General features: G+C 37.9%; 1 protein-coding gene across 1 annotated transcript in view; it reads left to right on the top strand.

The window, feature by feature from the left end:
* The window catches only part of LOC127803642 (methyl-CpG-binding domain-containing protein 9), a 40,908-nt gene that overhangs the window by 5,133 nt on the left and 21,054 nt on the right, over nt 1–14,721 (top strand). The window lies entirely within an intron of this gene.

Here is a 14,721-nt window from a genome sequence, read left to right as displayed (position 1 = left end):
CCATCAGAAATAGATGACGTGATAATTCGACAAAGTTAGTAATCTAACATGTCACTGCAATTTAAATGACATACCCCTTTCTAGGGAATGGGGAAAGAAATAATGTTCATTTAAGAAAAATCATTCGCAACTTTCAACTTAAACCAAGTCATCATTGTTTGAATTCCATGTTACATGTTTGACTTACAGATTGACATATCTGAGGAGGGGTCAACTTAGTACATGCCACACAGACAAAATGTGCCCAAAATGCATTTTGATTCATTTAATGAGTATGCATGCCTAATATGTGTCAAACCTGGCTTCACCACCCATTTCAAAATGTTGATACTCAATGGTCCACCGTAACCTACTATTCTTGAAGCTAGGTTGAGACTTTAGATGTTCCATGGCACACAATGTATGATTTATTATGTAAAATGAAAGATTTGTTAATGCACCTAGGTAGAAACTGCACAAGCTTTTTTTTTTTTCAACTACTTGGGGTTGCGGACCATATTTTTTACTGAGCCACAATGAACCATGTTTTTGTTTAGTATCTGGAATCTGGATCGAAGATAATTTTAGCATCCCTCGTTCCTTAATAAAGCTATCATTTTATTATTTTTATGTCAATAAAAGCACTTCTTATTCCCTAGCATAGTTTGTAGATTAAATTGATTAATAATCTAATGTAGTGATTATAAGTTAATGGGTTGAACATTTAAAAATCTTTATTACTATAAATAAGGGTTGAATATCTTTTTTTACTAGTTTATTGAAGTAGTAAAAATTTATAAAGAAATAAAGTGGCCATTTTTTTTATTCATCATAAATATCCAAATATTAATGTGATAAATATTATAAATACTGGAAGTTCTTATAGCTTGGAACAAGCTTCTTGGAAGTGTTAAATTATTTCTTTGTGAAGAAGTTGCTTGTAGGTACTAAATCTTAAATTTTTCCTAAATATTTATACACTAGAGGTCGAGCTCATGTGATGCACAGGAGCTTTTAATTAATTTATGTGTGTATATATTATATTTATTATTTAAATTTATAAAATTATATAAATACAGATTGGCATACATTTTGTAATTAATTAATTATCTACACACGAATCTAATGAAAAATTTAAATTTTTTTACTTATTTAGATGATAAGGAAGCCAAACCGGTTAACTAAACATTGTCATGACTTGGATTTTTTGATACTTGTGAAAATCGTGGAGTAATTTTTTTTAATAACCTCTTTGTGCTCAATTTTTAATTTAAGTCTCTTAAGCATCAATTTCCATTACATATGAATACTTAGATTATTTTCCTTAAAAGGACTTAATCACCTAATAGTTTCCAAGAATTCACATTATTCAATGGAAGAAAAATTAAACATCTATAAATCTATATTGTTGGTAATTAGAACTTCAAATTATACTTTCAATGAGATGACCAAAACATTCCCCTTTATGAATAATATATGATATTGTCAATTTTGATAATTCCTCAAGAGACAAGCTTTTCTAGGACCAAACATCTTATTTTTCTTACAAAATTTTATTAGAACACTAGTGAGACTTGTACTCATCTTCCGGGTCTTTTCGGGAATTTTATAAACTCATTTAGACCAAAAAAAAAATACATGTTTAGTCTTCAGACTTTTAGTGTTCACAATGAAGAAAATTGAGTTATGAGGTGACAACTGCCGCCTTTGTTCTCACCAAGGTCAGTGTTTGAATATCATTTCCATTTTGTAAGTTTGACACCCATGTTTTTTGTATTTGCCTTAAAGTTGTTAAGGGAAGTACAATTTAAAGAGATCAATCAATCTAGGGAACTTTCAGTTCAAGCCACACACATTGTGAAAGGTATACTATATGATAATTAAAGAGCACTACACTTTTTATGAGGAAAATATTTTTGCTAAGACCCCATATCTAGTAAAAACCCCAAGTTCGATACTAGAACCGACTAAAATTTTCACCACTAGTTCCACATTATAGATATAAGTTATAATCATACACAAAAAAAGGTGTCATCACTTCTCCAATTGGCTTGGATCTTCTTGAGTCCATGATTCTTGATTTACCCATGGAACCCTTCCCACACTCATATCTACATGGTTTTTTTTATTTTTTTTTATTTTTAATAGAGTGAATCTAGTTATATTACTAGGTTTATCTAAGCTTTCCAAAACAAACTTGAGCACAAAATTCCAAGTGTTACCTTTAGGCTAACTGTAGATGACATTGTGTTAGTAGATGAGGCAAAAGAAGACATGAATACTAAGCTCAAGATATGGAGGAATGCTTTAGAATATAGAGGTTTTAAGTTAAATAGAATTAAAATTGTGTATGTGGAATCTAAGTTTAGTAAAAATGTGTGTGGATGATGGTAAAACTTGAAGATTAAGTTATACAAAAAGAGATTTGTTCAAACATCTTGGATCAATCATCCAAAAAGATCAAGAGATTAATGAGGATTCTCTCCATAGAATTAAGGTAGGATAGTTAAAATCAAAAAGTGCATCCTGAGTTTTATGTGATAATAAAATTCTGTTAAAGCTAAAAGAACAATTTTACAAGACAACTATGAAACCAACTTTTTGTATGATACAGAATGTTGGGTAGTAATGCACCAATATCTCCAAAATAAGCATAACGAAGATGAAAATGCTAAGATGGATGTGTGTCCATACATGGGTAGATACAAAATGAAGTTATTCATAATATGGTTGGAGTAGCTCCCATTAAAGATAAGTTGTGGGAGACACAATTAAGCTGGTATGATCACGTGAAAAGAAGACCAATAGTGGCTCCTTTGAGGAGAGTGGATGGGATAGAACAAGTATTTAGCAAAAGAGATTGTGGAAAACCAAGAAACACTTGGTAGGAGACTCTTAGATATGATATAAATTATGAGGGTCTTATTAAAGATAAGGCCATTAATGTAGCCAACCTTATATAGTTGGTTTTAGGCTTGATATGTTGTTTTTGATCCATGGAATATTTGCTTGTTTAGCCCGGAGTGGCCTTTGGATTTTAACCAAGTTTTCTCATGAAAAAAGCTATCATGGAATTTTGACTTCACATCTTTTTTATATATGTGCTTTGTGCTGACAAAACCAAGAGTTTTGTACCCAGATTGTCCTTTTTCCTTCTTAACCAAGATATAGTTACTCATAGGAATATCTCGCTCTTATATTAGTAGTAACAGTAAGCTGGCTCCTTTGCAATTGAAACATCACAAATTCTAAATTTTAATAGTGAACTGCCAAATTTTTGCCCCCTCATTTGTTGGATAAACTTTATGATGTGTCAGGTTAATGGTTCGATAATTGTTTTAGGCCCTTATATTGGAGGGTATTTTTGTAACATAACTCACTCTTTTTGTAACACCGGCTCTTATATTGGAGGGTATTATGTAACATAACTCTCTCTTTTGGAAACAACGGATTGGCCAATCACAACCATAGATGATTGGCTCCTTACTCTTTTGGGAAAATGGATAGGCCAACCTGGACCATTAGATGATTGGCTTATTTGGGATAGTTTCTTTGTCTTCGTTAAATAAACAAGCGTTTTGATCGTGTATACCTTCTGCCCTAATTTCCAGGTCCAATCAAACAGGTGTGTGACTCTCTCTCTCTCTCTCTCTCTCTATCTATCTCTCTATCTATCTATCTATCTCGCTATCTCGATCTCTAGATTGCTCTCGCTCTCTCTATATCTCATTCTCTCCATCGCTCTCTCTCTCTCTCTCTCTCTCTCTCGATTTTTTGATCTTGATTTCAACTTAAAATGTTCAAATAAGGTCTTTCTTTGATGGTTATTACTTGTCATAGACAGATCTGCTTGTCTGAAGTGCTACTCTTGGTCAAGATTAATTGGGTGATAGACCTCCTTTGTTAGTGAATCTCTAATAGAAACTAGAATCCATATTGTTGTGATGTTTATTGCCTGTATACCATATCCTGTTTGGTTTTGATTGGATATATCCATTTTTAAATATAATTTCTTTTAAGAATTAGAAAATTGCTATAGCATCTGTTGCAGACATTTTTTTTTTTTAGAAACTGGTTTTTTAGATGTTATTGTTTAGCCATTTCTGCATAGAGGAGGAGTGAAGGATGAAATTTATTTTTCTTTTGATCAAAATAGTTTTTGGAAATGTGTCTGTTATTAATTGCAGCATCAATAGTTTTGCGTGTCAAACTGGTGGCATGAGATATAAATAAATCCTAAATTGGAACAAAATTTTGATCTTTCTACTAGCAACATTATTTGAAATTGTTCCATAAGTGAATCTAATCAATTAAAATTGTTTAAATTCAAAGCCAGCAAGCTCATATATGCTTGGGAATTCTTTAGGGACACACCATCTTCACTAGGTACACTTCATCTAGCTCCACCATGAGACAAGGCCTAGATAGGTTCCCAAAACATCCTAGAAAACTGATTTCTAATGGGACTAATTGATTTTGGAGACTTCTACATTTTGGAGACCTAGTCAAAACTACATGGCCATTATTCCTATACACCTGCAAATCTTCCCCTCCCATAATATTCCTAGCCTCAGATACCTTTCCTAGTCCTTGCTCACCATTGTGAGCCATCCTCAAGAAATGCCCTAACCTAACTTATCATAGGTTATCCTTTAGTGGTTGCATCTTATCCACATATAAATGCAAGCATGCACCACATAACCTCTATTCTTGAGGGTTGCTACCATCTCTCTAAGAGATCCTTGCAACTTCTTAGGACTCCAATTCTCCTCTATAGGAGAAACCCTTTCTATCTAATTCTTCCTAAGAACATTAGGGCTTTCAATTACAACAGGGACATATTTTACAGCTTCTAATAATCTGGAATAGCTCCACCATGCATCCTATTCTCCCATCTCCAATTCCCTTAACCTTACTTTGATGCCTAGACAAACCATTCCCCCCTCCACCATGTCTCTATGGGTAAATACCCTTTTCCTATGAGAAGTACACCCTAACCCTAGGACCTATGCTATTTTTACTGCATACCTAGAAAAACTATAGGACATCCGCACTCTCATAGCCAAAGCCACACATGGTGTTTGAACATTCGGGGTTGGTTTTCTCTTGGGATTCCTTATTTCTGTTTGGGCAATTTCTCTTGATGTGGCCCTCCTCATGGCAATGAAAACATTTTATTTTCCTCCTGCCATTCCTAGATTTTGACCTAGACCTTCCCTTTTGCTTAGGATCATTTTTATCCGATCTAAATCCAACTGAGAGGGCATCACTTACTGAGTTCTTGTCTTCTACCTTTAGCTGCAATTCCTTAGAATTTAAAGCCCATACTACATCATCCAAAGACAATTTATCGCTACCATGTTTCAAGATATCAACAAAAGTCTCATATGATTTTGGCAATGAGTGCAATAAGACCAATGCCTTATCCTCATCATCATACGAGACTTTTGTTGATAGAAATTCTTTCAAGTGCAATAAGACCAATGCCTTATCCTTAAATTCTAAGGAATTAAAGCTGTCAATGTGATCTTGTAGCTTTTGATTTTTAATCATCTTGAAAGAAAAGAACTTAGCCTTTAAGTATAACCTGGTAGAAAGGGTCTTGGTCATGTAAAGGGTTTCTAGCCTATTCCAAAGAGCTTCTGCGGTTGTCATCTTTGACACCTCCCGCAATACTTTGTCTCCTAGGCTCTGATACCAATTTGTTATATCTAGGGTTGCTGGAACTATTTTATTGGACACAAATTCTACCAAACTTTCTCTCACACACTCGTGGATTTGATCTATGGAATAGATTTAATAGAATCAACAGAAAATATAAACAGAAATAGAATTAAAACAAACAAGAAACACAAACCACACATCCACAAGAACATTGAGATTATCTTGGTTCATGCCAATTGAATTGGCACTACATCCAGCTTTTAAACCACCACCGGGTAGCCTTTTTTATTTGATGAAAACAGTACAAGACTTCTCTCTTCTCTCTCTCACGATACAAGCCTTCCCACAAGTGTACAAGACTATAACTCACAGCTTTCTCACTCTCAAGGCTCTCGTGAAATCATAAAAGAATATGCGGTTCTCTATCCCTCAGCCCCCCCTACCCTAGGGCCGGTTATGATATTACCGGTTTTGCCCTCCATTAATAATTAATTATTACAAGAAAGCCACCCGCCTATCAACTAATGAAAACCGCATACAAAACTACTTATTTAACCTATCACTAACTCCAAACAAGAATTCATTTTTCAATATCTAGTGTTGTCAAGTAAGAGACTTGGAAATAAAGGATTCAATCGTTCTTATTCTTTGGAAACATTGCTGATCATTTGAAGAGATCAGCATGTTTAGTTAGTACATCCCCTAGCTGATCATTTGAAGAGATATAAGGAGTGCAGATCAATCCACTATCCAAATTTTCCTTTATAAAGTGTATGTTCACTTCAACATGTTTTGTTCTATCATGTTGAATTGGGTTATGGGCAATGCTGATTGCTAACTTATTATCACAATACAACTTTATAGGTGCTGTCCACTTAATCTTGAGATAATCTAGCAACAATTTCAGCCATAGCAGTTCACATATCCCTAGGGCCATGGATCTAAATTCAGCCTCTGCACTTGACCGAGCAACCTCATTTTGTTTTTTGCTTTTCCATATTACCAAATTGCCTCCCAAAAAGGTGCAATAGCCTGATGTTGACCTCCTGTCCACCATAGATCCCACATAGTTTGCGTCTGTGTAAGCTTCAAGAGTCATGGATTCTTCTTTTGGAATAAAATACCCTATTCGGGGTTTCCCTTCAAGTAGTGGAGGATCCTATCTACTACCCTTAAATGAATCTCCCATGGGTTGTGCATGAATTGGCTAATTACTCCCAAACATAAGTTATGTCTGGCTGAGTATGAGCCAAGTAGATTAGCTTGCCAACCAGTCGTTGATATGACCCTGTTGTGACATTTGTAGTAGATTAGATTAAATGTAAACATGTTTTTTATATATTGCTGCATGAGTCTTTTCTGTTTGGGTGTTAGAATTAATCTCTCTTCTAGAAGGTTTGTTTCTAGAAGGGGCAGCTGTCCACTTGGGTTAGTTCAATCAGTTGGGCAGTCAGTTAGTTCGGTAGTTATTTTCCTTCTTGTACTCTGCACCCCTATAGCTTATAAATAGGGGTCGTGGGATAGGAGTAGAGATAGAGTTTTTAGTGCGCCTATATCTGTGAAGTATAGCTTCCTATTTCTATCTTGTGTTTTGGGATTGAGTGCGAGAGGTAGAGAGTGGCTAGTTTGTAGTTTGTATTCTCTAGTATCCTTATAGCTTTCAGTGTATATGGGCGGGAGGGGATTCTGATCTTGTTGTAATCATCCCATTAGTATTTCAAGATAGTGGATTATTGAGGTGCCTAGCAGTCTGGATGTAGGTCTTGTTTTCTAGACCGAACCAGGATAATTTTTGTGTGTTCTTGGTGTGTGTATGTCTGTTTGTTTCTCTCTTATATGTGTTTCCATTATCAGTGTGTTCTTGAGAGAGAGAGAGCTAGTTGAGTTGAGAAAATCAATAGTGTTGTGCGATTACTCTAACAAACCCTTTGTCAACCATATCATCTTCTAAGGCCTCTCCTAACTTATGATTTGGTTCAATAAGGCTTGCATCCAAGCATGCCGATATCTTTGAGGAGATATAATATATATTTTTGCTGTGAGATAGAAATTCTCTCTTTTAAATGAGCCACTTCTATCTCCAACAAATATTTCAGTCTTCCCAAGTCCTTAATCTCAAATTCCCTAATCAAACACTCCTTCAACTTACTCATCCCTTCCTCATCATTGCCGATGACAACAATATCATCAACATAGACTATGAGCATTGTTACTCCCCCTGTGGCCGAGTGTTTAATGAATAGGGTATGATCCCCTTGACTTTGCCTATACTTCATACCAACCATTACACTTGTAAATCGACCAAACCAGGCCCTGGGGGACTATTTTAGTCCATACAGTGCCTTCTTTAACTTGCAGACTACTTTTTCTTGTGTTATGGGGCTGTATCCTGGTGGTAATTCTATGTATACTTTCTCTTCTAGGTCTCCATGCAAAAATGCATTTTTTTCATCGAATTGTTGCAATGACCAACCAAGATTAGCAGCTAAAGATAGGAGGACTCTTACTCTATTTAATTTTGCAACTGGTGCAATAGTATCTGAGTAGTCTACCCCGTATACTTGGGTATACCCCTTGGCCACCAATCTTGCTTTATACCTGTCCAATGACCCATCAGATTTATACTTTACTGTATACACCCACTTACAATCCATCGGATGTTTTCCTTTAGGTAATTGCACAAGTTTCCTCCTTTGGTTCTTCTCTAGGGCTGCCATCTCAATCTCCATGGCATCTTTCCAATTCCTATCCCCTATTGCTTTAGAAAAAGTTTTGGGTATTGGAATTGTGTGGAGATTGGTAAGGAAGGCCTGTGGTTGGGTGACAGTTTAGAATATGAGAGAAATAAGTGTAGGGGATGCTTAGTGTACAGGTTCTAGTTTCCTTCCTAATAGCAATAGGCCAATCAAGATCATTATTAGATATAGGTTCAATAGATTCAGTGGGGTTATCAGCAGGTAATAAAGAAGTAACAGAATTACCTGGTGAAGATTTAGAAGAGTTGGTTGAATTCTCATTGCTGTCTGTGGTAGGACCAGGGCTGTTTGAGGATGCTGGGGCTTGCATAGGGTTAGATTCAAGCCTTGCAAGCCCTTCTTGAATACACCTGCTATGGTCGAGGAGTCTTAGAAATAGGTTTCTTTGGTGTCATGCCTAGCATATCCTTTGGAACAGAAGATGATACCGAAGGGATTGATAGACCAGGAATAAGAGGAATAGAGAAATGATTCCTATCAGGTAGGTCATTTTCTTGAGTATTGGGGTGTTTAAAATAAGGCTCATTTTTCAGAAAGTCACATCTGCTAACACAAAATGTCTCTTCGAAGGAGGATGATAGCAACGGTACCATTTTTGAGTAGGAGAGTATCCAATGAACACACATTTCAGTGCTCGAGGATCTAATTTTCCTCTATTGACTATAGGAACGTGAACATGGGCTACACATTTGAACACTTTGGGATTCCAATTGCTAGTCACATGGAAATTAGGGAAATGTTTGGTTAGCAGCTGAATTGGACTTTGGGATTCAAGAGATTTTAAGGGTAGTCTATTGATAAGAAAGGTGGTTGTCAAAGCTTCTTCCCCCCAATAGCTTTTAGGAACATTGTGGTGAAACAGAAGAGCTTTAATAACGGCTAGAAGATGACCATTCTACCTCTTGGCTATCCCATTCTGTTGGGGGGTGTAAGGGCAGGAAGACTCATGAATAACACCCTTATGTTGAAAGAAATCAGAGAGCGATTAGTTGAAAAAATCTCCAATGTTATTAGACTTAAAACGTTTTATTTTTACCCCAAATTGATTCCTAATCATGTTGTAGTATACAGGCAATGTAGTGCTGACTTTTGACTTTGATTTTAATAAGTATAGCCACACTGTTCTAGTGCAATCATCTACAAAGATAACAAACTACCGTGCCCTAGAAATGTTGGGAACACTTGATGGCCCCCAAACATCACTATATATTAAAGAAAAAGGAAGATCAACTCTTTTATTTGATAGAGGAAAAGACACCCTTTTGTGCTTTGCAAACTCACACACAACGCAATTGAAATTCCTAACATCACCCTAAGAGTTAAGAAGGAGGGATGACCAAGCCGGTGATGATGTAACCATACTTGTTCTTTATTAGAATAAGCTAAGTATGACACGAGAGAATGGTTCTTCCTGTTGTCCTGCCTACTCGGTTCTTCAAGATGATAGAGACCATCTCTAGCCCTAGCAAGCCTAATCATTCTCTTCATGCCCTGTTCTTGCAACTCACAAACATTTAAATGAAAAATGACATTGCAATTAGTGTCCTCAATGAGTTTCTGGATAGATAGGAGGTTAGTACACAATTTAGGAACATGTAGGACATTTCTGAGAGTGAGATGTTTATTAAGAAGAACATCTCCTTGGCCTGGTAATGGTGATTAGAGAACCATTTGCCGTTTTAATCTTTCTAGAGCTTGGACAAGGATTATAGTTGATGAAGAATTGAGAAAAAGAGGTCATATGGTCTGAGGCCCTTGAGTCTAATACCCAAGACTTGTGGTTCACGATTTCTGAAGCATGTAAGGAAAAAGAATAGGAATGAGTACCTGTGAGGGCAAGAGAGCAATTACCCTTCTTGGTCTTCTTGTCAAGGGACCCCAAAAGACCTTTTAGCCTTTCAATTTCCGCCTTGTAAGGTTCAAGAGCTTCTCCTTGATCTTGATTTTTTGACTCAGGTGCAAGCTATTGATAACTGTTGGCCATATGTACTTGCCCCTGTCCTTGATTCCTTGCTGGTGGTCCTCCTTTGGGTGGCCTTCCATGCAGTTTCCAGCACCTCTCTATGGTGTGCCTAGGGTTTTTGTAGAAGGTACACCATAGAGACTCTCTATCCATAGCCTTCTTCTCTTCTTTGGGTGGTCCTCTATTCTGATTGTGAGCCTTCAAGATCAGAAGGGTAGAGCTGTTTACTGGTGTAGATTCCAGCATGTCATGTTCCTAGGGCAGTAGAAGGCAATATTGTAATAAAGATATAATACTTGTTAGGATTACAGTTGTATTGCACATGGGTGGTTGTATTGCACATGGGTGCAATGGCTGTGAGGCTATAAATAAGCCACTACTGTAGGAGAAGAATCATCTTTGAATTGATAATTGAAATCTATCATTTCCCTCTGTTGAATTCTCTCAATCTTCCTCCAATTTCTCTCTAATCACTCTCATTCTTTCCCTCTCTATTCTGTTCTTCCCTAACTTCCCCCTATCTCTTCTGATTTAACTTCCCCAATTACCTCCTAAACCTGTTATGAACCCTACGTTCATGACAAATGGTATCAGAGCAACGTTCCTCGGCGATTTTCTTTGTTGATTAAATTCCGACGATGCTATGATGCAGTTGAGTCTGGGAATTTGATTCCGACGCACGGAAGAGTGACTCTTGGCTAAGAGTGTTGGTAACTCTGTTCGGAATCAAAGACGAATGGTTCCAAAGGTAATTCTCACGATCTCAGCAACACGTTAGGACAGGTAGAGCAAGATAGCTAGGGGCGGAACCGGTTAAGCGATGCTTTTAGGAGATTCAAACAAGTTTAAGAGCTCGACAATTTCCGTAGGCCTCGGTTTTGTTAGGTGAGTACGAACAGTGAATCCAACCTGATCCTAGAGGGTGATAAAGGTGAATTAGTGAAGCTGGTGTAGAGGAGACTCGTAGAGACTGGAGGAATAGGCCAATGATTTTGGTCGTGAATTCGACAAATTAGGCGAACTTGGAAGGCGAAGCAAGGGGTGATGCTTCGCTGCGAATTGCAGAAATTCTTGGCCGAAGTGGATGGGCAAAGCAATTTCGACAGATTTGGTAGCCAATTATATCACAAGAAGTTGTGCATCATTCCTGTGAATTCAAGTAACAAGTTGGAGGTGATGTGAACATAGGAACGTTCGTTGTGGGTGACCGGTGGCAAGTCGATCGTTTCTTCGCTGGAACTAAGGTGAGCCTTCAACAATTGACGCAAATTAGGAAGTTGACGACGAGAAGCAAGTTCCTACACCGTTGTTGAACATCAACGAGTTGTTGGTCCAGAGGCATTTCAAAGAAGTGATTGGGTGAGGCGAGCCCAAGCAAGCAAGTCCTATCCCAAATGGTGAGAAACGATTATGGGGAAGGCGAGCGCAAATTCAATTAGGTGCATTGCTGATGCTGTCGCTTTGATCGGTTGGGAATTCTGACTCAGAAGGTGAACTGTAGTGGAAGTTTTGAGGTGACCGAAGTCCATCGAAGGGTGAAGAGAGATGGATTTGAAAGGTGAACTCGAAGAGTGCTTGGGGGGGGGGGGGGGGGGGGGATTCCTCCAACCATTAGTTGGTGATTGGGCAAGAAGGGTGAATTGAGGCAGAGCCGATCTAATTAATTGAGGTCCATCATCGATTCAGTTAATCGGAATTGAATCGGATTTGGAGGCAAAGCAGATCTAGATCTCAAGGATTTCGTGAGCTGAATTTGGAGGCCGAACCGATTCAATCAAGTCTGAAAGTATTTGTACAACAGAATTCAATCAAGTCCGGAAGTATTTGCACAGCAAAAACGTTGGATGTCGAAGTATACGGTTTGTGAAAAATCAGCCATGGAAAGCAATGCATGCATTAGGCAATTGGAGCCTCAATGACAGCAAAAGAAGGCTGCAATTTTAGTGGGAAACAATAAGAAACAGGAGAAGGGGATCAACTAATTGGAGAAGGGAACAAGAAGTGTGGTACATGAATCGAGCAAGGAATTCGGCCGGATGCTACACGAACAATTGCAGGAGTTTGCAATGATACTTACTAAGAAGTATCATTATAGCTTCCCTGCAGAATTCTTTAAGGATTATCATGGAAGTTTTAACAAAGAAGACTTCCTTAAAATGGAGTAGCCGAAGGAGAAAGCAAGAAGTCGAGAAGAGGATTCACTACCTATTTTCAATGTGCAGTGGAAGAAGTATATTGGTTCCAGCAGAATTATCATGGAGGAATGCAACATTAGTGATGATATTGGTGGTGAATGGCATTATCCAAAGGGAATCTATGATGAACAGATTAATAGGGCAGCAAAGGCAAAAGAACAATCTGAAATTGTTGAAAGAGAAGTTCATATAGAGGGAAACTCCAGCAAACACAAGGAAGGAGGAGTTGCTGAATTGTTTGTATGTAATCCCGAGATTCCGACGCAAACTTCAGCCAATATTAAGGGAGTTGGCACTGTAAATGAAGCGAACAAGTCAATGGAAACTCAGGATTCCAAAGATGAAAGAAGATTGGATAAAAAGATTAGTGTGAATCACGTTTTTCAAGGGCAGGAGGCTGATGAATCGGTTGAAAAACAAGCTATAAATCAGATTGGGAAAGGGAACTGCTACGAAGATAGCTTCCTTGCAACTGGTATTCCAGCCAGGGTTATTGTCTCATTAGATAACCCAATAATAAATCATGTTTGGGATGAAGGTTGTGATGGAGGCCTAGTTTCAGGCATTGAGGAACCTGTGGGACGTTCTCGTCACTCTCTATGCAACCAGTATGTTCGGATAGCAAGGGCAAGGAAATTTCAGTCCCTTACTATTGCTGGAAATGGGATGTTTGGAGGTATGTCCTTAGCTGGGATATCTTCTAATATTGTGAAGGTGTGTGGATTTGATAAGGAAGTATGGGGACAGCTTGTAATTGAAGGACAGGTACAGAAAATAATTGATTCAAGCTATATGGTCGGAAATGAGGTTTTGCATAAGTTGGACAATGCCAACTCTCAAGGAGGGTTACAGTGTTTTGTACCGATAAAGCAAAATACTATTTTGGAAATGCAAGAGAGCATGGCTTCAGGAAATAAATTCCTAACGAGATTTCAGCTAAGGAAAAGGGCTAAGGAAGCCAAGAGTTTTGCGGGGGAGAACAAAGCTCCTACTGCTCTGTTCATTCTTGCTACAACCAGAATTGTTGCAGCAACTCCTAGATTTGACACTTCTACATTGCTGCATGTTAAGGCGTTTGAGGATATCGTCGCGAAGGTTGATGAAATATTCAAGGACATGAGAACCACTGCAAATTTGTTATGCATATAAAGGTTTTTCAAAACTTCTCCATCCAAGCTGTGGAAGAGAAGGAAAAAGCATACTAGAAGCTGTGGAGGTTTGACATTTCTTGGGGACAAGAAATGTTTCAAGGCAGGGGGAATTGTCATGTTCCTAGGGCAGTAGAGGGCAATATTGTAATAAAGATATAATAATTGTTAGGATTACAATTGTATTGCACATGGGTGGTTGTATTGCACATGGGTGCAATGGCTGTGAGGCTATAAATAAGCCACTGTTGTAGGGGAAGAATCATCTTTGAATTGATAATTGAAATCTATCATTACCCTCTGTTGAATTCTCTCAATCTCCCTCTAATTTCTCTCTAATTACTCTCGTTCTTTCCCTCTTTGTTCTGTTCTTCCCTAACTTTCCCCCTATCTCTTCCGATCTAACTTCCCCAATTACCTCCTAAGCCTATTATGAATCCTAGGTTCGTGACACAACATCACTCATCTTCTCCCCTTTTTTGCACGTACTAGAGAAATCACCTCATTTAGGGAAGGCAATTCCACCTTGCTTAGAATTTGCACTTTCACCGCGTTAAATTCCACATTAAGGCCAGTCAGAAAATCATATGTTCTCTCCTTCTCTACAAATTGTTTATGAAGTGCAATATCCTTACTACACTTCATCTTCAAACACTGGTAGTGATCCAGCTCTTGCCATAGAGTTTGCAATAGATTTGCATACTCTGTTATGGCTTTCGTTCCCTGTTTGGTCGCTACCACCTTAGTCTTTATCTCATATATCTGGGCCGCATCACAAACCTTGGAATAGGTGAGGTTTATTACATCCCAAATATCCATGGCTGATGTCAAGAACATTACTGTATCACTGATTTTTGGAATCATGGAGTTCCAAAGCCAGGACATCACAAGGGAGTCTTCCTCATCCCACGCTGCAAATGCTGGATCTCCTTCCTTGGGACCGGTTCCTAACAGATGGCTGAGTTTTCCCTCTCCCTTTACAAAGGTCCGGATTAATTGTGACCACTTCAAGTAGT

Source organism: Diospyros lotus, chromosome 6, assembly GCF_014633365.1.
Source record: "Diospyros lotus cultivar Yz01 chromosome 6, ASM1463336v1, whole genome shotgun sequence".
Classification (NCBI taxonomy): domain Eukaryota; kingdom Viridiplantae; phylum Streptophyta; class Magnoliopsida; order Ericales; family Ebenaceae; genus Diospyros; species Diospyros lotus.
The sequence above is the reverse complement of the archived record's forward strand: the minus strand, read 5'-3'. Positions and strand labels throughout refer to the sequence as shown.